The sequence below is a fragment of the Sapajus apella genome, unplaced genomic scaffold (assembly GCF_009761245.1).
Source record: "Sapajus apella isolate SASKATOON/1434 unplaced genomic scaffold, GSC_monkey_1.0 scaffold90, whole genome shotgun sequence".
Taxonomy (NCBI): domain Eukaryota; kingdom Metazoa; phylum Chordata; class Mammalia; order Primates; family Cebidae; genus Sapajus; species Sapajus apella.
This window is the reverse complement of record NW_022437030.1, coordinates 7,473,415-7,500,487: the sequence shown is the minus strand read 5'-3', so window position 1 is coordinate 7,500,487 and position 27,073 is coordinate 7,473,415. Positions and strand designations below refer to the sequence as shown.

General features: G+C 48.6%; 1 long non-coding RNA gene across 1 annotated transcript; it reads right to left on the bottom strand.

The window, feature by feature from the left end:
• Positions 1–27,073, bottom strand: LOC116534938. Its single transcript, XR_004261958.1, has 3 exons — positions 26,256–27,073; positions 22,735–22,853; positions 1–634 (listed from the first exon to the last, which is right to left on the bottom strand). It is a non-coding gene; the product is annotated as an uncharacterized LOC116534938 (long non-coding RNA).

Genomic DNA, 27,073 nt, shown 5'->3' with positions numbered 1-27,073 from the left:
AGCCACCGCGCCCAGCCTGTTTCAAAGATTAAATGAGGTGATGCATGTAAATCAGTGATGGGCACATAGCAAGTGCCCAACACAGGTGATTATGATTACCGCATTGATCTCATCTGTCTCTTTGCCTGACAAGAAAACCAAGACTGAGAGAAGCCATGCAATCTACCTGAGATCACCTGCGGTTGACACGGGTCTGCCTGACTGCAGAAAAGTCCTTTTCATCCTTTTTCTTCTGAGCAGGCAGAAACACGGTTGCAGAGGATGTGGATTGGATCAGACCATTATTGGAAGGCCAAGACAGAGAGTCCATTTTTCTCCAGGCTAGATGACATTTTCCATTTTATCTTGCTGTTCCCAAGAATGGGTTCTACCCAGAATAAACTGGGCCATCCCTCCATTCCAGCGGCCTTCCTTACACCTTCCCAAATTCAGGTCAGGTACAGCTGCCCATCGTCCCTTCTATGGTACCAGTTGCTGGTTCACAGCAGTTGTCTCCAACATGTGACTTCATCACTGTCACCTCCACCAGGCTGGGTCTGGGACTTCCTTCATTTCATTCATGATCTGTCCATAATGCCTAGAACAGCGCCTGGTCCAAGTAGCCTCACCAACAGTGTTGATGGAATGAAAGAACCTGTGAGCAAAGGAATGAGAGAACAAAATTTTCCAGATGAGAAAACCGAGGGTCAGAGTGGTCAGGTGACTTGCTCAGGGCCGCACACCCATGAGTGGCAGAGCCAGAATTCCAACCAGGTGGGCCTGGCTCCAGAACATCTGTCTTCCCCACAGCTCTAGGTTTCAAACACCCTTCCATCTGCATTCCAAACACTACTCGAATAATCTCCAGCTGACTGCAGATCTCTCCCCCACCAGATGTTCAAGAATGAAAATATCTGAGAAAATAAGCCAAATTTCTAAAAACATACATTCACATGTCTGGAAGACTCTTGCATGGGTGATTAAATTAAGAGAAAGTATGCTTAAACAGACAGTGTCCCTGCCAAATTGAATTTCTTTTTCTCTGTGTTGTTCTTGGATGAATAAGTGGGCCCTCCGTGTAAGGTTAGAGCAGAGATAAGTCTGCTCCCAAGAGCGGAATACAGGCTCTCTGGAGCCTGGTTCACAGGACACAGCCTCTACATTTAATTTCTGAAACTCCCTTGGGAAAATATCTCCACTTGTGCCGTCTGGAGACATCTGGCCACCCCACTGCAGGTTCCCAAACCCACCAAGCAAAGAGGAACCGAAGGCACCGAGAGTCTGGTCACTGCTACTCAATGTGTGGTCCCTGGACCAGCAACATCAAAACACCTGAGGGCTTGTTAGAAATTTACATTCTCAGGCTCACCCCTAGACCGCTGAATCCAAAACTCTGGGGGTGGAGCCCAGAAATCTGTATTTTCTCCCGCCCTCCAGGGGACTCTGCTGTCACCAGCCTTGTCTACCACCAACCTTTGCAGTTTCCCTTGATGGGATTCAGTTCTTAAAGGAAACAGTATACCCTGATTTTGGCCAAATGAGGAATTCAGGATCCAAGAAGGGGAAGGCAGTTATCCGAATCTTGGATGCAAAATCAGGTGGAAAGGTAGGGATAGAATGGGAAGAACAAGGAATCAAAGGGGAAACTGAGTCAGGATGTAACGCCCTGGCAGTACCATAAATCCTCACAGGTGAGCAAAAAGCAGAATGTCAGAATTGAAAGGGACCAACCAACATTTCTTCCTCCATCTCTGTTCCTGAAGTGAACTGAAGTTCTGCCCACAAAGCTGTCAAAGAATCTAAGTCACAGGTCAATTACATCAGTCCCTTCGGAGGCTTCCCACTGACCTCAGGCTAAAGTCTAAAGCTGCCTAGCACAGACCCTTTGTGACCTGGCCCCTGCTATCTCCCCAGCCTCATCTCCTGCCCACCTAACGCTGAGTACCCCAGCACTACCAGGGATGTCCAGGTCCCCCACTACACCTGCTCTCTCTGGTCTCCACACTTGGTCTTTTCCCTTTTAATAAGCCCTTCCTACTCCCTGGGCTTATTCATCTCCAGAATGTCCCCAGGCACCTGTTCCTAGGAGGTCAACCCAGGAGGGTCAATGACAGTCTGTTCCATCCACCCCTCTCCCCAACCAACTCTAGTGCAAAAGATGTCCATTTGCCTTTGATTCTTCCAAACCTCAAGGTTAAAGAATGCAAGTTTTAGCAGTTTCATGCCACCCAGTGACTGCCACCAGGGACTATTCAGAAAAAAACCTGTCACCATGTGGCACACTCAGCAGATGAGCAAAGTCTGGAGGTCTGAGATCTACACCAGAAGATGCTGGTAAGATGCTGGTGACCCTGCATCTTACCATTTCAAGCCGCTCTGATATATCACTAGCATTTGCCTCTATTTTTATACCCCAATGAATCGCTCATTGTGTCTAGGTTGACTTTCTTAACTGCCACCAATGTTGAGCCTCTGGGTAGCACTGGCCTCACTATCAAAAAACTACAATGTGGCCAGGCATGATAGCTTAATCCTGTAACCCCAGCAGTTTGGGAGGCTGAGGTGGGCAGATCACCTGAGATCAGGAGTTCAAGACCAACCTAGCCAACATGGTGAAACCCTGTCTCTACTAAACATACAAAAAAATTAGCCAGGCGTGGTGACAGGCACCTGTAATCCGAGGTATTTGGGAGGCTGAGACAGGACAATTGCTTGAACCAGGAGGCAGAGGTTGCAGTGAGCCAAGATCACGCTATCGCACTCCAGCCTGAGTGACAAAGCGAAACTCTAACTAAAAACAAAGAAAAAAAAAAAAAAAAAAAAAAAAGAGCTACAGTGCATTTTCTGGAAATAAAAATTCAGAAGTTGTACCCCAGTCCTTATTTATGAATAATGAATAAAGATGTGTGGTCATTATCACACCGTTTGGTTTAATATTTAGTCAATGTCTTGGTCAGGTAGCACTCCCTTTCCATTGCCTTGTACAATGGCTGTCCACAGTCCAACACTCCGATGACATGTCTTTCTAACTTTCCAAACCACACTGGATATGTGCTGTGCAGTTTACTCACTGTAGCTCAAAGCACGAGCTGAGTAGCACTGGGAACTATCCAAGGCAAGAAACAGGCATCAGAGAGGACACTGGGTGGCTGGGAGACTCCTAGAGAGAAGAGCCCGGTGGTGGAGGAGGAGCAGAAGTCAGAAGGAGGACAAAATCCAGAGAAGGCCAGCGGCAGAGATAGAGCACTCAGTGGCGCAGGGGGCAGGCTGTAGGCACAGAGAGTAAGCTAAATCCTCTGCCAACTGAGGGTGAAGTGACACATGTTTCTGCTTTAAGTGATCCGTTTTTACTTTTAACATTGAAGATTAAAATTAAGTGCTTTACTGTAGATCAGTTTACAGGGATTTGGTACATCTGTTTTGGAAATGAAAAACAAAACTGGGTAACATCATTATATGTATTAGCAGAATTGGGGTAAAGTATCAGTATCACCGGGGGCTGCCTCCACGCCACCTCCACTTTTCAACATTCCTCGCGCTTGGTGGGGAAGACATTTGGCTGGGCTTGGTGACATTTTGACCTCCAAAAATGCAAAGAGGTACTGAGTCACAGTCCAGGTTCCCTGGGGGCCAGGTACCAAATACCAGCAACTGCTTCCCCCACAATGAGGGGGTGGCAGGGTGGGCACTGCGTCAACGGCTGTTGCTGGAACCCAGCAGAACCCCCAGTCATTGGCCCCTGTTCCTGGCTTGACACCCCACAGCCTCTCGCTTGCCAAGAGTTTTACACTGACCTCCGAGATTCAACCATAAGGGAAAAGGCTGGCAAGTTAGATTATTGCTTCAATAATGAGCGAATGGTTTCTGGTTTGCTATTTACACTGCTCTCTGGGAGAGAAAACAAGTCTTCCAACTGAACTCCTCCAATTTCTACTATTTATCCAAGATTACACATATAATCCCATAATAAAACACCGTTCCTGCCCAGAACACAGAGTGATTGCCTACAGATGTGCCCAAACCAAAACATCTGCACATCCAAAATGGCCACTGGCATGTTATTTTTCTGTGTGTTTTTTGGTTTTGTTTTGTTTTGTTTTTTTAAATCTATTCTGGGTTGATAACTGAAATGGCTAATTAACTTCTGAAACTCTCAGAGTGGAAATCCCATCTAGGAGATGAAAAGACACACTGGTGGCAGTCTCTCCGACGTGCTGCCCAAAATAGCAGACCACGCTGTGCCTGACTTCAAGTAACACCTTGTAGGCTGATGAAGTTTGGCCTCAACAGCATGCCGTCACTGACACATGAAAATAAAATGCTTTCCTAATGGTGCCTGGCACAGCGTCAGGAAAATACCTCATCTGAATTTTTATTCAGCTGACAAATGACGTGCACCTTTGCCTTTATCCGGCTGCTTATATTAAATATCTGAGTTCAGCAAAGATTTCTTAATTTGCTCGTTTCTCTTGGTACCATGTAGAATGAGGGCTTAGAATGAAATTGTATCAAGAGGCAAGAGAGATGTCTACCTGCTCACAGCAAACCCCTGGAAATTGCTGGGCCTCTCTGGTGATCATATCACATAATCATCTCAGCTCTACTTTGATTTGTCTCTCAATATACTGTTTAAAAATGTAATCCAATCGCCCAGCCCAACAAGCAGTCTGTTTATTATTACTTTTGATAGAAAGGTTCATAACATCCTATAATATGTGTGCATTTTTTATTCCGTTTGGCTACTAGACATTGAAACCATTTGGGACATTTATTAAAATGCAGTCAGCCGCTCTTTAGGATGAGGTTAATGTGGGATTTATGCCTCTGGTGCACTGTGCACAAAGTGATAATAATGCTTGTTTAGTACTTAGTTCACGTACAAAATGGTCAGCTATAAAAATGGAAGAAATACAAAGATTGACTCAAAAAAGCACAGAGTGGGGAGTGGTTTTTTTTCAAACTGCAGGAGGGGCGCTTAGGTAGGAGACCAGATGAGGAGCAGAAATTTATTTTAATGGAAGATCAAATTCTCTGGTTACATGAGATAGGCTGGGGAGTGGGGGCTCCCAGAAGCCCAGTTTGATAAACCCAGGCCTGACAAGCTGCCAAGGGAATTTTGTACCACCCGGCTTGGACAAGAGATGCTTTCCCCATGGCCACACTTTCTCCTCATGTCTTCCCAAATCCTGCCTATCCCAAAGGCCTTCAAAGAGACCTCAGCCTGCAAGAGAGCCAGAGGGCTGAGGGCAGAGCCAGTCAGACATTTGTGATTGAGCTTCTCTGGTATCCAAAGCAGATGGACCTAGCAAGATGGGGAGAAAAATTCCAAGCAACTTTCTAACATTGTCCAGGCATCTGGGCATTGGGCAGAGCGTGCATGTTTCCTACACATGTTGGTGATGTTCTTGCTTCCAAGAGCGGAAGTGATCCAGAAACCCTGGAAACCGGCCCCCGCACCATCCCCAAGCAAACCTGCTTGTCCAGGAAGCTGCTTCCTAGGCTGGGCAGTTCGAGGTTGATGTCCTGCTTCCCTGAAGGAAAGCGGGGTCTTTGGGTGCCTGTGAACAGGAGGGTCTTCCCTCCAGCTGCATCTCAGCTCACTTCACCGAAGCAGGAGGAAGCACAATAAGAATGACTCCAATGATGGGGGATTGAACAGGATGCTTTGCTCTCTGCTTCTCACCTTAAGTGAGGGTGAGCTGGAAGGAGAAGTCAACAGGGGCAGCCCAAGCTGCCGGCAGGTCCTCGCTCTGAGGATAACAGGATCCCTCTCCCTGGAGTCCGCCTTCCACTCCCACCCCTGCCATCCACTGTCCTACGGTAGTCCCAGGGATCATCTTAAAACGATAAAACTAAAAACCTATTGAAATAAAAATAAACAAACAAATTTTATATGACAAAACTACAAAAATGGAGAGCAGATTCATTGTCAGAGGTTGGGAAGAGGGAAAGGAGAAGGGAATCAGGTGTGGAAATAAGAGAAGACAGGAGGGACCCCGGTTGTGCTAGAATTGTTCTGTATCCTGGCTGTATCAATGTCAATATCTTAGTTGCGATGTTATACTATAGTTGCAAGTATCGTTGTTAGACTTAGTTGCAAGATATTGCCATTGGGGGAAACTGGGTAAGGGGTACACAGAGTCTCTCTGTATTATTCTTCACAACTGCATGTGAATCTAAAATTACTCAAAATTAAAAACTGAATTAAAAAAACAGAAATCAAACTAAGTCGCATTCTCCCTTGTTCCCTGTTCAAACTCTTCCCTGGCTTCCCACTGCACCCGAAGAGCGTCCAATGCTCTTCCCAGAGCCCATGGGGCCCTACACCAGCAGGTTCCTACCTCTTCCCATCACTTCACATCCCTCCACTCTTCCCCTAGGTCCCTCTGTGGCAGCCACTCTGGCTGCCTTCTGCCCCTCCGCACTCCAGACTTCAGGCGTCTCACACTGCGGCCCCCCTGCCTGGAACACCATTCGCCCATGTACTTGCATAGCTGCCTTTTGATGATACAAAGCTCGGCTTCCATGTCCCCTCCCCTTGTCTTGCCACCCAGTGTAAAATGGGCCTCATCCTTTCCTTTGACAGCACCCAATTTTGATGATCGGCAGAGTGGTTAGTGCTATCTTTTTTCCTACTTATTTATGTTGTTGTGTATGCAGCCTCTCCATACCAGAATGTAAGTTTTTTGAGGCAGAAGTCTTGCCCGCCGTTATTCATAACTGTGTGTCCAATTCCCAGGGCAGGAATAGACACATGCTTGTTGAGCCACACTCAACAAACAAATTGCTGTGGAATGGATGAAGCGTAGTAGTTGCCAAGCACCAGGCAGGACATGAAGTACTTTACAAACATAATCTCACTGACTCCCTGTGACAACCCTGTCCAACTATTACAGTGTACCCATTTTACAAATGAAACAAACGCAACTAGGTAAAGCACTTACCCAAGGGCACACAACCTATCCAGAGGAGGCAGTGACTCAAGTCCAGAGTCTTTTCTGACCCGGGAGCCGGCATTCTTCCCCATGAGGCTAATTGACCTCAGTCAGTGGATAACCCACAAGGAGGGTGTCCTGTCCCCCAGGTAACCCGAGTCAAAGGCAAGTCAATCTGTGTTATAAGAGCTTCTGGACAACTGGTCCTTGTAAGCACTTCCCTGTTTTCCCCACCCCCAGACTCGCCTGGATTCTTCGTCCAGGCTGTTGCCATGTATATATTTAGCTTATGTGAGATCCAACAAGGCTAATTCAAGAGACCACATTCTCTTCCCTGCCCCTCCCTCTTGAACCCTGAACTCGCCCCAAATCACCTTCCCACACCTACCAGGGTCCCTGCCTTGCCTTGCGTGCCACCCTCATGGGCACAGGCACACAGCCCCTTTCCCCAGGGTCCTGTCAATCCCAACACCCAGGCACTCCCACCCCGACTCCCTTACAACCCCTAGACGAATGACTTTTTAAAAACTCACACAGCATAAACCACAGCAGGTCATGAAAAAAGCTATGGAGAGAGTAGTGAACTTCGCTGCCAGTCACAGGTTTGAAAATGGGTCCTCTGGCATCCAATGGCTTTCACTACGTGCCCATGGCTCATTTGGGGAATTATTCTCGGGTACCATTTTCACTCCTGGCACTGCACCACCAGCGCGTGTATCGGATATGTCCCAGGGCGGGGTGTTTTGCTTAGTTACACTGGATGACGAATGTTTCCACAGCTGCAAACAAGGCACTTTTGCTAAGAAGTTGGGGCTGTTGGAGGAGGCTACTGACCTGATTATATATGGTATTTGAATAAAGAAAGAGAAGGAAGGTGGTAGGGATTCCTCCAGGCAGGATTCCTTATCAGGGCAAATGGCAGGTCTAAGAAAGACAAATAGAGAAAACCTCTGCTGGTATCTTAACAGGCAAGGAATTTAGCTGGAAATATACCAAGCAATTAAATTGAAATTGGCAAAGCCCTGCTGTGTATGCCACTCTAAAAACAATACTAAAAGCAAGCACGTACGGAGGGCTTGCTCTATGCCAGGCATATATATTACTTCACTTGATCTTTACAACAGCTTATGAGTTGGACGTTCTTACTGTTATAGATGAGGACACGGAGGTGTAGGAAGAACAAGGAAATTGCCAGGGCTAGGAATGGAACTGGAGTGCCGAATGACAGCTGTCAGACTCTTAGCTCCTATGTTAAATGCCTCTGTCCTCTATTCCTCATTTTTAGATTAAGAAATGTGCTCTTGAGCCCAGCCGCTCAATAGAGTGCTCTTTTACAAAAGACATGAATGCCCAGACCCTGGCACAGACCTAAGTAAATGCCTCCAGAAATTGGTATTTTTCAAAAGCTTTTCAAAGGTGATTCTAATGTGCAACCAGATTTGAAACCCACTATCCAAACTAGAGTGTTCATTCTCAAAGTGGGCTTCCCTGGGCCAGCAGCATCAGTAGCACCTAGAAATGTGTTAGAAACGTAAAGTCCTGAGTCCTACTCTAGACCTGTTGAATCAGAAACTCAAGGGGCGGAACCCAGAAACTGGGGTTTTTAACAAGCCCTGCAGGTAATTCTGAAACAGGCTAAAACTTGAAAACCACTGCTCTGTGAAGGCAGGGATCTTAATCATCTTGTTCACTCCTAAATTCCCCGGACCTAACACCAAAATACTTATACAAAAATGAATGACCTGCTTACAACATGACATTGATGCTGTTTCCATTACAGTAAGAAAACTTGGACTGGTCAGGATTTAAATCCTACTTTGCAAAGTTAGTTAAGGATTCAATTAGCTAACTGTATTGGCAAGATTAAAACCTTTGCAGTCCAAAGTGTTTTGCTAGTGTGTGTGTGTGTGTGTGTGTGTGTGTGTGTGTGTGTGCGCGTGCATGTGTGTATCCCTCAACAAATTAACAGCGACCACAGTGGTAATTGCTGGCCTGGCTCCTACTGTTATTAGTCATGGCTAAGGAGGCAGGTAGATCACCTGCAAGGCTGTCTTATTTTCTGCTATCACCGCCTAGAGGGTAGAAGGCAGCTGATCTTGACAGGTGAATATTCCTAGCAGTAAAAAGAGTCAATTCTGCATTTTTCTTCCCAGCCCAACACTCAGACACAGCCATAGCTTAATCAGAGAGAATTAACTATCCTTCCAGCTCTATCCTTTAAGGATGGAAATCTGTTGTGTCTCTCTACCGTAGCATGCTGCTCTCACAATTCTCTTTCTACATCCTGCCCACAAGTTTACTGTGTGTGAAAAATGGCTTGGAATCACAACGGTACTTCAAGTGAGCAATGATTAAATTTGTCCTCACAATTAATGTGTCTGTGACTGGCAGCAGGGAGGGGGCGTGCGTTACAGAGCAATCAACAATCAATGGTGGGAAGGTGACCCGACACCACAATCTTCTGCAATTGTAATCAATATCACTCTGGCTTTATCGGAGCCCTCCTCAAGCTACACTGCCTCATCTCGATAGAGTTTACTCTTGTATAAATACCTTAAATAAATAGCACAAGGAGAACACCCAGGGATACTTTAAATTACATCCATATTATGCAAAAGCAAAAGCAACTTCCACTGGCGAGAATCTGTCTCTCAGAACCAAACAAGCTTCTCCTTTAAAAACCTCATAATTGGTTGTTTAACACGCCACAACTTTGCATCTATGCTGCGTCGTGATTATCATAAGCATTTCCAATTTGACAGAACCTGACTAGAGTGAATATGCAAGCTCTACTAATTTCCATTGTGACTATCTGGAGACGATGAGGAGTGATGATTTATTTGTCTGTGATCTGAACAGGATAATGCCTGCACCATCTCTAAGCTAGGGCTATGCTCTGGGAATATGTGCTGTCTTGAAACCCTGGCTGACACTCTTTCGAAATCCTAAGAATTACAGGGGCCAAGAACATTGTTGTTGTTACAGGTGCTGTGTTTTTCCCCCCTCTTGGTCTGGGAGAGAGAAAGGAGGAGGATTTTGTTGAGTAGTTGCGCTGCGGGAAGCAGTGCAGCTTCAGTGATATGGGTCCAGTTTGCAGGTTGGTGAGATGCAACATCAATTATGTGCAGATCGATTTAATCACAAACACCAGAGCAGACTGAAGACAAAGGAGGCGCTGCTAACTCTGGATGCTACCAGGGCCTGCAGAGAGGCTGGCGTGGAAGGGGAGGCGGTTACCTTTAGGGACCCTTTTGGAGAAGGTCCTGGTAATAAAAGCCTCCCTAGAGGGGAAGGATCACAGAACAGCCGGCAGCTGCACTGACAACACAACCTGAATTGGTTCACTTCTGATGACCACTGCCACCACCAAGCCAGTGACACTCAGCCTAGACACCTGGGAGATCCTCCCAAAAGCCTCTTGTCAGTCTCCCTGCTTCTACTCTCTCACCTACCTCAGTCCATTCTCCACAAGGCAGCCAAGTGATTTTTTTTTTTTTTTTGAGATGGAGTCTCGCTCTGTCGCCCAGGTTGGAGTGCAATGGTGCAATCTCAGCTCACAGCAACCTCCACCTCCCAGGTTCAAGCGATTCTCGTGCCTCAGCCTCCTGAGTAGTTGGAACTACAGACTTGTGCCACCATGCCCGACTAATTTTTGTATTTTTAGTAGAGGTAGAGTTTCACCATGTTGGCCAGGCTGGTCTCAAACTCCTGACCTCGAGTGATCCTCCCGCTTTGGCCTCCCAAAGTGCTGGTATTACAGGTGTAAGCCACTGCACCGGGCCCCAAGTGATTTTTTTTAAATTATACATCAGGCTGGACATAGTGGCTTGCGCCTGTCATCTCAGTACTTTTGGAGGCCCAGGCTGGAGGATCACTTGAGCCCGAGAGTTCGAGACCAGCTTGGGCAACATAGTGAGATCCCTATCTCTACAAAAAAAAGAAGGGATAAATCAGGTCTTCTTACGCCTGTGCTTAAAACTGTCCCACTGCACTTGGAATTGCAAGCGTCTGCAGGATGTGGTCCCCTAGGCTGTCCTCACACCCATATGTGCTCTAGAGAGGGTGTTCTTCTTTTTGTCCTTTGCACACCAAGCTTGTTTTAACCTCAGGGAGCTTGTCAAGTCTGTTCCACTGCCTGGACTGCTGTTTGTGTGCCCAGGTATGTTCGCATTGCTGGCTAAGTATATCTCTAGCTCTATCTATATTTACATCTATAGCTAAAGATATCTTATCTTATGCCTGCCTTAGCTCAAATGTCACCTCTGAAGAGAAGCCTTCCCTGACTTCCCACCAAAGTTACTTCCCAGCCTCTCCCTCCATCCCACCCCAGTCCTTCTCTATCACATCACCGTGACTTATTTCTCCATAGCATGATCTCATTTGTGTTCATGCAATTGTCCCCTTCCCACCAGAATGTTGGCTGAGTGAGAGCGGGGATGCATCTCCCTTGCTCAGTGCTCTACACACACATTAGAGCAGCGCAGAGCATGCAATACATGCTCAAGAGATATGTAGTGAATGAATGAATGACTGAGCTCCAAGATGGATGCTCTGTCCAGGTCCCGACTCTATCCACTGGACTGTCAATCCTGCCACAGAACCCCCGAGCTGTCTACCTCGACCCTGAGCAGAGATGTAGGCAACGTCCAACACCTACTTCCAGGCCTGTGCTTCTGCTGGGTCCCGCCCAGCTCCCTCACATTCTCTATTCCACTGGTTTCAATCTGATGCCCTTTGGAGGCAGAACTCGAGACCTCTGCAGCTTCCTGTATCACTTGCACCACCAAAGTGTCTGGTCTATTTCAGAAAGCCTGGCTCCGAAGCTTCCAGAGTAGAATATAGTCCTTACACTGTCTTTACGTACGTAGTCATCACTGCATAGAGAGCCTACGGTCCCTTCCTCTATCTCCACCCCCCACCACTCCTTCCATCCCCTTCTGCTCACTGCCCCAGTACATGGGAGCCTGTCTGGCATCCTCAGCCTCTCTCCAGCCGCATCTCTGGCATCACATGGCATCTCTGGTCCCCACTGCTGAAAACAAAACAACCAAAAATGACCCCATGGGATGAGAGCCAATTCTCTGGCATCCGTTATTCTGCCTTTGATTTCCAAATTGTTTTATAGTTGAGAGCATGGACTCTGGATTCAGAGAACAAGCAGAATTCAAATCACAGCCCTTCTGTCACTGGTAGACTTAGTTCTTTCCCTACTTTATATCAACCAGAAAGAAAGAACCCCAGTTGGCGGCAGGGAAAGGCAAACAGGTTTTACTCTTTGGCCAGAGAAAAAGAAAGAGTGAGCTCTTGCTCCCAAGACACCTCCTGCTCCCCACACCATGGGAAGCTGGGGGATTTTAAGGAGTTAGATATGGGGTGGGGAGGTTTATAAGTTTGTGGAAGAGGAACTTTAGATGCACAGGCACAAATCATTAACATGTCCTTTCTTATGACTCATGTTCAGAAAATGACAGTAATTTTCTTCTATGGGCGGGGGGATTTTCAGATTATAATGATATGTTAGTGATCTAAAGGTAACAAGGAGTAACCGGTTCCGGTTTGCTCCAGTTTTGAGCAGGCCTTACCTTCCTCTGATAATTGGCCAGGGGTCCTGAAGCTCCCGGACCATCTGCAGTCCTTGTAAACTAATACACCCAGAGATAAAGAGGCTAAAAGAAACTGTTTCAGAAACAATATTAAGTTTTCTCAGCTATCTGCTGCTTAAGAAAATAATAAGCTCTTGCAGCTGTTCTGCGTCTCAGCTGTTTTTCTCCAGGACTGCCCAGGTAACGCTCCCACTTACTAGTCGTGTGACCTGGGTCAAGTTACTTAACACGATGCTGAGCCTCAACTTCTCCATCTCTAAAATGGGGATAATTAACACTTACATAAAATTCGTTTTGTTGATGTTTGTAAAATAATGGCCCAATATACTGCTCAATATAAAGGAAGACACACACATGCTCACACTCACACACTTACACACACACACACACACACACACACACACATACGATTTCTGTTATTTTCTCCTGTTAACATTAGTTTGTGATATTTCGTGCCCCTATATATAAGCAGAACTCTTCTTCCGCTTCCCCACAGCTATAAATTCTCAACCTTTCAGCATTATAGCATTTTAATCCTTGAATTTTTCTTGAGTGGTTCTAGCTATTCATCCATTTATTTAATGTTATAATTATCTCCTGAGGGCTTGTTTTATGTAAGGTCTGTGCTAGATACTAAGGACACAACAGAGTATGGGACAGATGTGGGTCCTGCCCTCTTGGAGCTTCCAGTCCAGCAGGGGAAACAGACCCGAGAGAGGGAAACACACATGTAAACAGATCCTAGAAAAGGAAACACACACGTAAATAGATGACAAATGGAAGGTGTGTCATGAAGGAACAAGCAGGGTACAGAGAAAGGGAAAGTGAGGCACTGGGTCAGGAGGGGGTCGGTGCTTAGCTAGAGCCCTCAGAATGGGTCCCCAGGCTGGGGTGTGTCAAGGTGAGAAGGGAATGAAGGAAGTTCAGCCAAGAGAAAGGCAGAGGAGAAAGTGTTCCAGTGGGGGGAATCACAGGTGAGATTGCCCCAACAGGAACCTGGGGTGCCCAAGGAACTGAGAAGAATCCCCATAGGGGAGGAAAACTGGACCACAGGGTCATAAACATAGGGACCATGTCTTCTTGCTTCTGGACATTCTCTAGCACCCAGCTTGCTGAAAGGACAAAAAAGCAAGTATGTCTTCTGGGGCCCATTAGCCCAGGGACCATCCCCTGAAATCTAGGCATCCCCAGTTCCCTAAAGCTTCCTTGTAGCTCACTGCGGACCCTTGGCAGGCCGCAGAAGGGGATATATGGTCCTGATTTCCAATCACAAGTTGCGGGGCAGGGGTGGGGAGAAGAGAGAGAACGCATGAGAGAGTGCCCTCAGCAAGCTCAGGAAACAGAAGCAAAGATTCACAGCCACCAGATTCTGAGAATAAGACCTCAAAGATGAAGCGCTCAAAACAGGACCAGAGATCTTTTCTCGGCTTCCATGCAGAAGAAAGCAAAGCAGGAGAATCATCCCTCTTAGGCCCATCAGGAGATGCTCAAGTTCCCGTGGATCCACCCTGCCATCTGAGCACTTGGCTTCTCCAGAATTGAAATGTGGCTCCATGACCCCCAGGCTGGCCAGTTCCCTCATCCACCCTCACAGGCCCACTCTCCTCCTCCTTCCCCCATGCCGACCACCCAACTCTGGCTTAGTTGCTACTTTTCTTGACAATTGGGCTACTTATCTTTACCCCATCTTTCCAAAAGGTTACTCTCAATGAAGTCAAGGAGATTGTCCATGTACCTGAGAACTCCTCCCAGTGAAGAAAAGGAAAAAACACAGTCTAACCCCTTCCTAGCAGGGGACATGCCTTCTAAAGTCAGGCAGGAATGCAAATTATGGCAACAATGGCTTGCGTCATAAGTTGCAGGGGAACTTATGGCACTTAAGAAATAAGCAAACCATCACTACTCTGTCCAGTATACCACTTTCACTTTCCCTATATTTCACCATTAGGGATTTATTCCTCTGTGATGTCCAGGTGCAGTATTAAGACTGGGCACAGTGGCTCACATCTGTAATCCCAGCACTTTGGGAGGCTGAGGTGGGCGGATCTTGAGGTCAGGAGTTCGAGACGAGCCTGGCCAATATGGTGAAATCCTGTCTCTACTAAAAATGCAAAAATTAGCCTGGTGTGATGGTGTGCACCTGTGGTCCCAGCTGCTTGGGAGGCTGAGGCAGGAGAATCGGTTGAATCCGGCAGGCAGAGGTTGCAGTGAGCCGAGATTGTGCCACTACAATCCAGCCTTGGTGACAGAGGGAGACTCTGCCTCAAAAAAAAAAAAAGTAACAGCTTACCTGGGGAAGATTAATAAGTCATGCATTCACCCACTTAAGGGAGAAGAGGCTATGAACAAAGAGTTCACAACCATGTTAGCATCATCTGAGATACTTCTAGAAGATACCCAATACCTGGACGATATTCTAGATTCTAGAATCTAGAATAATGGAAACTAAGCCTCTAAAGACTGGATCCAGGTACCTGAAGTCAGTAAATGCTCTCTGCTGCGACGTGAGTGCTGAGAATTTGCATGGACACACATTTACCTGCTGAAATATTGTTCCAGGAGACACCCTGCTGATCAGTTACACACAGCAAATTGCCCAAAGGAGAAGGCAACTACTGTTCAGATCAGGGGCTGTGCTGGTTTTTCCCACAGCGGAGCTCTCTCTGCCGGATTTGAGAAGGTACTCTAACCTGTGGTTTCTCAATGCCCCTGTCAGAGGGGCTGGAGCTAAGGGCTCTGGTTATATGCGGAAAAGAGAAAAACTAGCTGATGAGAAATGAGGATGTATGTGTGGCCAGAACACTGAGCAGAAAAATCTCTGGCCAAAGGGTAAGATGTTCTAACTGAGAAATCAGAAGCAAGTCACCACGGTGCATTTCAGTGTAACGTGCACACTCCAGTCCCCACTGCCTCGGCCCACAGCCTGCCTCGGAGGATTCAGGAAAAATGAAAATTAATGGGGTGGGGAAGGTAATCAGCAGTGAGTCCCACTTTTGTTAATAACCACCTTCCATCATGGGTAGAAGGAGACAGAGCATCCATTCAAGGCCAAGGTCACCTTGGAAAAAGAGGATGGGGGCCTTAGAAGGGTCTCTCTCCAGCTCAGAGCCTCCCCAGGTCATGGAAGATGGTCTCAGAAATCAGACCGTCCCTTTTGAGATAAGCAAACCATCACTACTTATGGTTCACTTGTCTCAAACCACATAAACTTGGTTTATACTTAAACCAAGCACGCTCATGATTTGAATGTGCTTAAAGACCAGCTTCCTGGTCTTCAACTCCATTAGGGTTGCAGCCACTGCAAGCCAGTAGGGCAGTCATCAGCTCCCGACACCTGACACTGCCTCTCAAGGCCTCCATATCCAGTCTGATGCTAACTCCCTGCTACAGCTGGGAATAGCCAGGTACCTTCCAGGTACTTACAAATTACAGGATCCTATAGACAAACACCTCTCTTAAGTCGGCTCTTTGTTTCCAAAGCCATTTCCATTTTCCGTTCACTTACACAGCTTCCCCGCAGCACCCTTGTTGCTCGGTGATGGGCAAGATAGGCAAACAGGAGCCTTCAAAAATGGGTCTTTGGTGTGTGTGGCCGGGAGCTGGGAGCTGCAGGGCAGTGTGCTGCCCCCTCTGCCCAGCCTGCCGTGGAAACCCTACAATGCAGCGAATCCAGCCCACGTGGACTTGGGGCAGGATGGCCAACCCTGCCTGTGAGGTTGCAGGTCAGTAGAGAGAGGGAGGGAGGGATTGCAGTCACCCCCTGAGAACGTCCATACTCTAGGCACCGTGATGAGCTGTTTGCATATGGTGCCTCATTTAATCTGCACACTAGGCTGGTCAAGTGGGTATAGTTTAGTAGGTGGAGCTTGGATTGTAGAGCTAGACTGCCTGGTTTCAAATCTCAGCTCTGCCACTTTCAAGCTGTGTGGCCTTATGCAACTGACTTAATCTCCCTGGGCCTCAAATTCCTATAACTTATCTGTAAAATGCAAATAACAGTATCTTATAGGATTGTTCTGAAGTTTCAATAAGGTCACACACACGTACACACACACAGGGTATTTAAAACAAAACCAGGCACACAGCATATTCCCTGTTACCCACCATTATTACCATCCTTACCCCATGTGTGTGAGAATGTGGAGCCACAGAGAAGCAACACTTGCCCACAGAAGTGGCAGAGGTGAGATCTGAACTCATGACAGGCCTAATTTCAAAGCCCTTGGCTATAACTTGATGCTAAATGCTTGACTCTTCCCATCAGATTAAAGGCATTTTCCATTCCCTGCCAAGTACCACCTGAGTGCTCTTTGACCAACGGCCACCCCCTGACCCCGGGCACAAGAGAAGCTGTCGTGCCTCTTAGCCCAGGGGCTGAGATTGTAAGGTTGTGGGCAAGGGGCTGGGTGCTCAGCACAGGGGGGTCCTTGCCTCAGAGAGCTGGAAAAGGCCCCCTTTCTTTGTCCCTCCTCAGATCCTCACATCTACAATCCGGTTCCTTTCCAACCTTGGTATTGGCTGCTTGCAAGGTGAGGCCAGGACAGGGTCAGGTGAGAAAAAAGGAAAGCACACAGCCCAGCTGGACTCAGATACAGCCACCGCTCCTTGTCAGTGGGACTCCGTGTGTCCCCTTGAGAGCTGAATAAGATTCTTCTCACCCTAATGTTATCAGAAAGTGCCGGGAACCTCCTCTGCGCCACAGCGAGGCTTTGGCGGTAAGGCATGCGGCAGACATCTCTGCCTGCCCAGCACCCATCCCATTCTTCTGGAAAAGCAACAGGTGTTGCTTTAAGGAACCGCCACGCACACACTCAGTCCATATGGTTTGGATGGGGGTGACTCTCAACAATCATGTGACCTTGGTGTGACCAATCGGAGCATCACATCTTTCCAGGTATTATAGTTGATTTAAGGATGGGTATGAGTCCAAATCTCGGCAAATCAGAGCAAAACAGAGTCTGTTCCAGGACTATCATTAGCATAATCAGGGAAGAGACATTCTCATCACTGAACTTAAACCTGAGAGTACAGGAGATCAGCCTGGGGCAGCTGGCCACAATCTTGCTTCCTTGAGAATGGCATCAAGCAAAGAAGAACAGAGCTGAGAGGCTGAGACAGAGACAGGAAGTCAGTAGATCTTAATGGCTGAACTTTGATCAGGTGCCAACCCATTGGCCAGTAGAGAGAAGGTCCAAACAGTAGGATAATCTCATTGGCTAAGATTGACTTGCTGCTCTACCCATTGGCCAATGACATTGTGTTAGCTCCTGGATGTAGCTGCTCCTAAAGCCAGAATTCCAAGTTACCTAAGCCAGGGTATTTCCTTCCTTGCTATTTGATTTGGGTCTACTTGATTTGGGTTTGGGGACTTGAAAATGGTTTGCAAAACAGAGGGAAGGAGAAAAAAACATTATAATAGTAATTCTGCATTGGAGGTGAGAATTCTACCACTGAACCACCAATGCTTCTAATAGTAATTCTGAAATAGGGTTGAAGGGTGTTTAGGAAGCCAGCCTGTCCCACGTGTGGGGGATGAGAGAATCATGGCCTTCTCCCTCTCCTTCATGGGGTGGCCTAGCATTAGCCAGCACCATATTCTAAAAACATTGGAGCACTCCCCAAAGAAGTGGGGAGAAATATTGCATCTGGTCTCCGGCAGGAGCCGAAAAAACAATGGGAATTTCAGCATTGCAGTTTGGAAGCACTCGATTCTTTATGGCCCAGAAATCAATGCATCCTCCCAAGGAGCCTCTATTTGAGAGGAACATGGCATTGATTTTGAATGAGCTGGGCCACAGATATATCAGGCAGGCCTGACTGATCTCATGGCTATGTGCCCACCAGAGCCGGCCGGTCAGGAACATTTGATTCCAAGCCACTAATGATTCAGGGGTCAATAGGCAATCAGAAGGGAAACCAGCCCCCTCTCACCCCCAAGCCTTACTCTGAGCCAGGGTCAGGGCTAATGCAGCTGCCCTGAGTAGGCCTGGATGCCATGAGGATCTGGAAGCCTTCAGAGACCAAAGGGAAAATGAGTGGGAGGCCCTACCCACCTACATACAGTCTGCTTGCCCCTGAGGGTTTGGGAGAATTTAGGGAGAAAAGGAAAATTGCAGCAAGTCCCCTTGGCCATGGCAGCTCCCCTCCTCTAACCAGAAATCAGAGGCAGCTCCTGCCAGGAAGTTGCCAACATCTGAATTCAGTGAATCTTGGGAAATAGCTACTGGGAGATAAGAGAGAGAACAAAACAATAACAAAATGCAAGCGAAGGCAGGAGGAGATCCAAGATAAATCTTAACACCAGAGCCTGAGTAACGGATGGGGATTCGTTAAGAGGGCAAAGCTAAGGACCTCCTTGGCAGAGCTTTGCAGGGGCCTGAGGTTGCTCACACAATGTTCCTGACCCTCTTTCTATGATGACTTCCTACGGGTCAGCCCATGATGGTAGAATTAGGGAGAAGAGGGTGGCTGAGGGGAGGAAGAGGAAGGCAGGGGATTGTTCTTCCTCCCCTCATCACGGATAACCCAAGGAGTGCTCCCTCATAACCCAAGGAGTGCTCCCTTGCCCTTGATTCCATCTCCCTCTTTTAACACCTGAGGGAGACAGACTGGGCCTGTCAGGGCTCTTTGGAGACAAGCAACAGAAACCAACCCTGGCTGGCCTAAGCACAGAGGGGACCTCTCTTGAAAGGTGTGGGGTAGCTCTCAGAATCAGCCAAAGTGCTAGGCTCAAAAGGGACAACTGTGAGGGACCTGGGGAGCAAGAGCCTCTACAAAGTCTGCTGAGATTGGAACCAAACTCCAACCATTCACTTTTCATCTTGAGACAGTAGATCTTAATGGCTGAACTCTGATCAGGTACCCACCCACCGGCCAGAAGAGAGAGGCTCAAACAATAGGAGAATCTCATTGGCTAAGTTTGACTCACTGCCCCACCTATTGGCCAGGAGACAGAAGTTAAAAGAATAGGAGAATCTCATTCACTGAGCTTGACTTGCTGCCGCAACCATTGGCCAGGACAGACAGGTTCCAACAATAGGAGAATCTCATTGGCTAAGATTCATTCATGGTCCTACCACTGGCCAGAAGAAAGAACACTGAAACAATAGGAGAATCTCACTGGCTAAGCTTGACTCCCTGCCCCACCCATTGGCAGAGCACTTGATTGACAGTCTTACCAAGTGGAGGACTGTGGAAAACCACTCATTGGTCTTACCATAAATGGAGTACGGAGGCGGGAGGGATGGATGTTAGGCAGCAAACAATAACTGGCCACAGCAAGGGTCATCAACACTTGAGCTCAGGAAAGATGATTTTCCTAAGGACCTTATTTTACTTTGTATCTACTTATGCCCTATCAAGAGATTAGAAAGTATCTCTCCAAGCCCTAAGGAGGAAAATGGGTCAGTAGGAACAGATGCTGCTATACCTGCATTTATGGAGCCCTCACCTTGTGCTGGGCAGTGAACTAAGCATGTTGCACCCATGATCTCATTTCAATGTCCTAACAGCTGTACAAGGTGATGGGCTTTGTAGATGAGGCTCAGCTAAGGGACCTGCACTGACCTCATGGCTCCCAGAGCCAGCAGAGCTGTTGGACTCCAAGGCCCGTGCAGTCAAAATCTCTCCATAACACAGATTCTCAAGGCAGAATGGGAGCACACACGCAGGAGGAGTGAGAAAAGCTAGAGAAGGAGAGAGCTTAGGGGAAAACCCAAGGCACCACATGATGAAGCAGGAACCCAAAGCCTGGACTCTTGGCACCTGAATAACACACATTGTCCCCTTTGCTACCAGCAAGCACCTCTTCACCATCTGGCTCCCCCCAACCCCTTTCCTTTTGCCAATCAAGTGCCCTGCCAATGGGTGGGGCAGTGAGTCAAGCTTAGCCAATGAGATTCTCCAGTTATTTGAACACTATCTCTCCTGGCCAAGGAGTGGGGCAGTGAGTCAAGCTTAGCCAATGATTCAAGGTAGCAGACACATGGAACATATAGTGACTGAACCACGGAGACTCGATGTCTCTGGGGAGGGTTGCATTGCAGGCGGATGTCTCTGATGTGCTTGGGGAAGGTAGGGGTTGGCAAATTGCCAGCTATCTATGTGTCTCACGTACCATTATGGAACTTTCTGTCTTTTATTTCTTCCCCTACCCTCCAAGAGGTATCTAAATACACAAGGGTCAAAACCAGGGAAAGCAGAATGGACTTCCCATTGATTAGCACCTACTAAGGGATCAGAGGCTTTTCCTATGTCATTGCTGAATCTCAGGACGACATTGAGAGCGAGACTGCTGATTTCTACCTTGCACAGGAGGACACTGAGGGTCAGAAAGATGAAGATGAGCTGGGATTTTTGTGCATGTGTGACTGTCACGAGGAGACACATACTGCGAGAGCCCTCTTGTCCTTCCTGCACCGGTGCTGGGACCAATGGTGCTGGGTGGCCCGGCCCCTGCTCTGTCAGCTGGGCACAGGGTCCCCGACACCTGGAAATCTGCTCTTGCTAAGTTATGTCCTCACTTATTCAAAGTTTGTAAAAGGGTACCCTGGGAGAAGAAACGGTCTTATCTAGCCAGAGCCCTGCTAAAATCCCAATAAGCCCATTGCGAGCTAGAGATTGAAGTGTGATTTTGGCATCTCTCCTCTGGTGTGGAAAGAGATTACACTGAGTCATATTTCAAAAAGGCGCGACTGACACTGCATAATCTCTGGTCTTAACTCCCCCTGACCTTGAGAGAGCAGCAATCAAGTGGGGGATTCTGCAGGGGGTGGGAACACAGGTTTAGACGATCACGGAAAAGCTCAGCTGCCAGCAGAATCTCATCAGGCCCCTGTCTGGGGCAGCTCTAAAGCCATGCAGGAATGGGCTTTGGAGTCTTCCCCTCCTACGACCCCCATTCAGAGACAGGGGCCCAGCCTTGATTTCCTAAGGCCCCAAGCCTGCCAGCCCCAGGCTCCCTGCCTAGCCTGGCACTGCCCCGCTCCCTGCAAGCCCCTCCCCCACTTCAGACCCTGGAGGACCCACTGGGACCTCTTCTCATCTTCCCTCCACCCCCATCTCTTTTCCAGTGACAATAATGAAGCTGAAAATGTCGCCAGAAAAGGCATCGATCTGTTTATCTATCACTCGCTAATCAAAAGTTTCCTGCCTCCTGTTAAAATACCAATGATTTCCTTTGCGGAATCAAACAGGTCTGTTCCCAGAGACTGAGCGCATCAGCAGAGACAGTTTAATTACTGTCTTTGATGCTCCTTCCCTGAATACCAATCTTTCCTGAGTTACATGATGAACACACATTAGGGGAAGAATTAAATCAAAAAGCAGGGACTGACTAATTGCAGGGCATCTTGCATGAAACCAGACTTCCCTGATGTGTGCACTGATCCTCCCTGGGACCCAGGCATTTTAGAGCAGCCAGGCCCTGAATGCCAGCATGCTCAGAGGGGGGCCCAGGGTTTACACCCTGAGACCCTCTGACGCATAATAAACATGGTGGTTAGACTTCGTGAGATTGAAAGTCTGGTCCTACCCTCAGTCTCAGCCTGGGCCACTTAATTTCCAGGAGCCTCAGTTTTCAGGTGTGTAAAATGAAGACATTAAATATCCCCATAAAAGGCTGCTGTGGGGATTAAAGCAAATGATGGAGGCAAAGCCTTGACCATAATGAGAGGTTCATTAATGAAAGCTGTTATTATTATTATGACCATAAATATAACAATCAACAAATGCTTCTGATAGACAATATTATATTTTATTATAAGATATACTACTCAATACACGAATTAGTCAGTTCTCATCCTGCTGATAAAGACATACCCAAGACTGGGTAATATATAAAGGAAAGAAGTTTAATGGACTCACAGTTCCACATGGCTGGGGAGGCCCCACAATCATGGCGGAAGGCAAAGGAAGAGCAAGGGGACGTCTTACATGGCGGCAGGCAAGAGAGCATGTGCAGGGGAACACCCCTTTATAAAACCATCAGATCTTGTAAGACTTATGCACTATCACGAGAACAGCATGGGAAAAACCTGCCCCTGTGATTCAATTACCTCCCACCAGATCCCTCCCACTACCTGTGGGGACTATTACACTTCAAGGTGAGATTTGGGTGAGGACACAGAGCCAAACTGTATCCATACATTTTTATAATTTTAGAATATTAACATAAAATATAATAAGCAGGCTGTCCCCTTTATACATCACTGTCTCACCAGTGCCTGGAACTGTGCTGCCCACAGGAGGTGTTCCATGAACATGGAGAAGGAATCGCTAAGACGGACACAGAGAATGACACAGTGAATGCTCTGAAGACTGCCTTCCCCACCTGATTCTGCAATGAAACATGGTCACTTACATGGAGGTTGAAATCTCCCACACCCTCCTCTCCGCCACCCTGCCCGGGCTCTCAGAGGAGCCCCTGCCCTCCAAGCCATACTGCAGAAGCAGCTGAGCGCCACTATGCACTCAACAAGCCCACTTAATTGGCATGGCCAGAAGGGTGGCGGACGATCTCTCCCTCACCCACTGCCAAATCCATTTTGATGGAAATAAATGGCTATCATATGGTACCATTTATGGAAAAGAATACACACAAAAACAATTTTTAGATTATATTTTATTCTAAGAAAAGGGATAAAAGTATTCACAGAAATAAACTAAAATAATTCCCCTATTCTATCTGGAGAACAGTAAATTCTGAGACCCCCACATTCCTCCTTTGCCATCCCCCGGTCATCATTTTTCACACACACACACACACACACACACACACTCACACACATTCACATACACACATATATGCATACACAGATATACACATATATATACACACACCCATACACCTATGCATACACACACATATGTGCATACACACACCACTCATACACACACTCAAACTTACATAGACGCACATACACACACCCACACCTGCACATACATTCCTGCACTGATAATTTCCCACCTTCTCCTTTCTTCTTTTCTGAGACTGAGTCTCGCCCTGTCACCCAGGCTGGAGTGCAATGGTGTGATCTCAGCTCACTGCAACCTCCGCCTTCCAGGTTCAAGCAATTCTCCTGCCTTAGCCCGCCAAGTAGCTGGGATTGCAGGCGCATGCAACCACACCCAGGTAATTTTTTTGTATCTTTAGTAGAGACTGGGTTTCACCAGCCTGGCCAGGCTTGGTCTCGAACTCCTGACCTCGTGACCCACCTGCCTCAGCCTCCCAAAGTGCTGGGATTACAGGCATAAGCCACCGCACCGGCCTTCCCACCTTCTCATGTGGAGGGAAACTGGGTTACCCCTGCTATTCATCAGTCCCCTACCCACTGATGCCATGCCATTCCCAGTCAGGGGGCCAGCTGAAAACAATGTCCTCAAGTCACTGGCTGTTGCCTTTTTCGTCAAAGACATCAAGAAGCATCAAATTGTTTGAGGTGACATGTGCCCAGCCCAGGAGAAGGGTCCGGGTCAGCCTCAGTGGAGGAGGGCCCTCTCTGTGATGGTTGCATGACAGGCTTATCCCTATGTGCAGCTGCCCGCCCTCCGGTACCACCCAGGGTCAGGAGTGAGGTCAGCAGAAGAGAAGAGGGAGGCCCTTGGATTCTCCCATTGCTGATGCCCTGGGGCACAGGGAACCTCTCCTGTGGGTACTTTACTTTTCCATCCAAAATATGGCCTAAGGGAAACTGAGGCTGGTTTATCCCCTCCCCGCACTGAAACCTCCATCAGGAACTAGATGTGCTGTTCCTCAAGGTCTTTTCCCTAAATATAAGAAGGAAGAACACCCTTTTGTGGGGACACTACTAAAAGAGATTAAATGGCTCCACACAATTCCACAAATATCCTACACACTAGGCCCAGATAGACACTGCTGTGGTTTGGATGTTGAAACCATATCGAAATGTGATCCCCAATATTGGAGTGGAGTGTGGTGAGAGGTGTCTGAGTCATGGGGGTGGATCCTTCACACTTGGCTTGGTACCATCTCCTTAGTGATAAGTGAGTTCTCACTCACTCTGTTAGCTCACACGCCATCTGGTTGTTAAAGAAATTAGGACCTGCTTTCTCTCTCTTGCTTCCTCTCTCCATGTGACACGCCTGCTCCCCCTTCACCTTCCACCATGAGTAAAAGCTCCCAGAGGCCCTCACCAGAAGTAGATGCAGACACCATGCTTCTTGTACAGCCTGCAGAACCATGAGCAAATAAACCTCTCTTCCTTATAAACTACCCAACCTCAGGTGTTCCTTTGTAGCAACGAAAAAATGGACTAATATCGTGCAAGGTGACTCTGTACCTGCATGCAATGGTGACTAAGATGGGTCCCCACCCTCCGGCAGCACGGAGTCTCCTGGGAGAGGCAGATATCTCAACAAGCACTTACAGCACAGCGAGATGTCTCAGACGGGAAGGCCAGCCGTGTCAGGACATAGAGGATGTTCTTAGGAATCTGGTAAGGCTTTCTGGAGGAAGAACTTAGTCAGGCAAATGCAGGAGTAGGTCCAGGTGGGCTGGACCACCCAGGGTTGGGTGAACCATGTGGAGGAACTGTGTTGTTGGACTCCTGAGGTCAATGGGAAATCCATGGAACTGTCTAATGAGGGAGAGGGACACGATCCTATGTGCAGTTCACTTTGGTAGTATTTGAGAAAGGACCCCTCATGTCCCAGGAGGCAGGATGGGCTTTTGCAACGCGAACAGTCCACCTGCTCACCTCTCCCCTCCATCCTGCCTATTTCCCGCCCTGGGCCCCCCTCCCCTTGGCCTGTCTTTCCTCCCTCCCTCTCTTCTCTTGCTCTGCCTCTCTCGCTCCCCCTCCATCATCTCCCCTTCATTTCTTCCACTTCCCGCTTCTCAGTCTCCCTGGGTTCATCATCTTCCCTGCCCCTTTTGGAGATGAAAACACAGACAGCTGGATGTCATTTATTTTTCTGATTTTTTCCCCACCCTTTGCACACACACAATTCCCATCCCCCTCATAATGTAAAGATGACCTTTCTGATATTATCAATTAAGGGAACAAATCCTCTTCTCTGAGCGCACTCCAAGCAGCTCCACAGATCTTTCCAGCCGAAGAACACAGAAGGACCGCTCCCGCTGGCTGCCCCGTCGCCTGTGCCACATCTCTGGGCGGGCTGCAAGGGCGGATGGGGAGCCTAGTGCAGGCAGGGCAGGGCAGACCAGTGTGGGTTGGGGACTGCGTGGGCTGCAAATGTGTCTGCCCCAGCGACCATCACGGAGAGTCTTTTCTTCTTCCCTAGCCAGAGAGAGAGGCCTGGCTTCTCAGGAAGGGGCTCTCCAGTTGAGCTCTGGCCACTGAGACCCCTGCAGGCCTCCCTGTGGCGGGTCCCAGGGATGGCTCCTTCCCTCCCATTGCCACTGCGCTGAGGCGTTTTTACGCTGTGTATTATGGTTTCCAGAAGGTCATCTCGCATGGAGCTGCACTGCCTCTGCCTCCGCCCACGCTGCCCAAAGCTGCCTTTCCTCCTTTTTGTTTCCCATCCCTCCTCTTCTCCCTCCTCATTCTCCCATTCTCCCTCCTCCTCCCTGTCACTCAGTCTGAAAACGCACTCGAGGCTCTCCCAGGACACCATTCCCATCGGAGCCACACAAAGGCAGCGGAAGGAGGCCAGCGCCTGTGCAGCGCCTCTGACTGGGGCCTTGCCTGGTTCCAGCTCCTCCCCGGCCCCAGGAAGGCCTTTCTCTCCCAGTTCCGCGGCCAGGGGCTGGGCTCACCTCCAGGTCTGCTGGAGACAGCGGGTCCGGTGGGGAGCAGAGACGGAGCTGGGAGAGGCGGGGCACCCTGCCTGGGATCAGATTCGGGGCTTAGAGCACGTGGTCTCGGGGAACCCATCCAGACGGTGTCCCTTGGCCTTTCCCACGGCAGCGCCCCCAGCGTCTTATCCCAGATTCCCCGGGGGCCCTGAGCACACAACCTGCCCAGGAAGAAAACCCCAGACAGCACCGGCCCACGCCGTAGTTACAGGCTCGGCTTAATTGCTGGGCAGGGAGGGGCAGCAACTGCCCGCCGTGGCCCGTGTGGCTGCGGCTGTCCCCGAGCGCACGCTGTGCGCCTCAGAGTCACACTTGCGCAGACTGCTCCGTGCTGGCGCCTGCCCGAGTCCTCTTCCTACTCCTCCAGCGGTGCCCACCAGCACTCAGAAGAAGACTGGGGAGGCCAGATTGCTGGGCCAAAGGCGCATTCTGAAAGGGGGGTGAGCACAGGCAGAGTGGGAGGGAGGAAGGGGGGAGAGAGAACACTCAGCCCCAAACTGTGACACATTTGGCCTCAGTCTCGTTTCTCGCTCCTAACAATGAATGGCTTCTCAAAACTCAACCCGACAGAGAAAAAAGGGGACAAGGACGTCTCGTGACCCTGGGCCAGAACTCCTTCCTGTGTTCTCGGCTCAGAACACCCCCGTCGTGTCCTTGCCTCCGATTCCTCTCCAGGTGCCCTGGGCGCCCCGTCCACGCAGGTCTTCCGTGGCCGCTTCTCTAGGGCCCAGGCCGCTTCCAGGAAGAAGTGCGCTCTGGTGACACCATCAGGCCGCTCG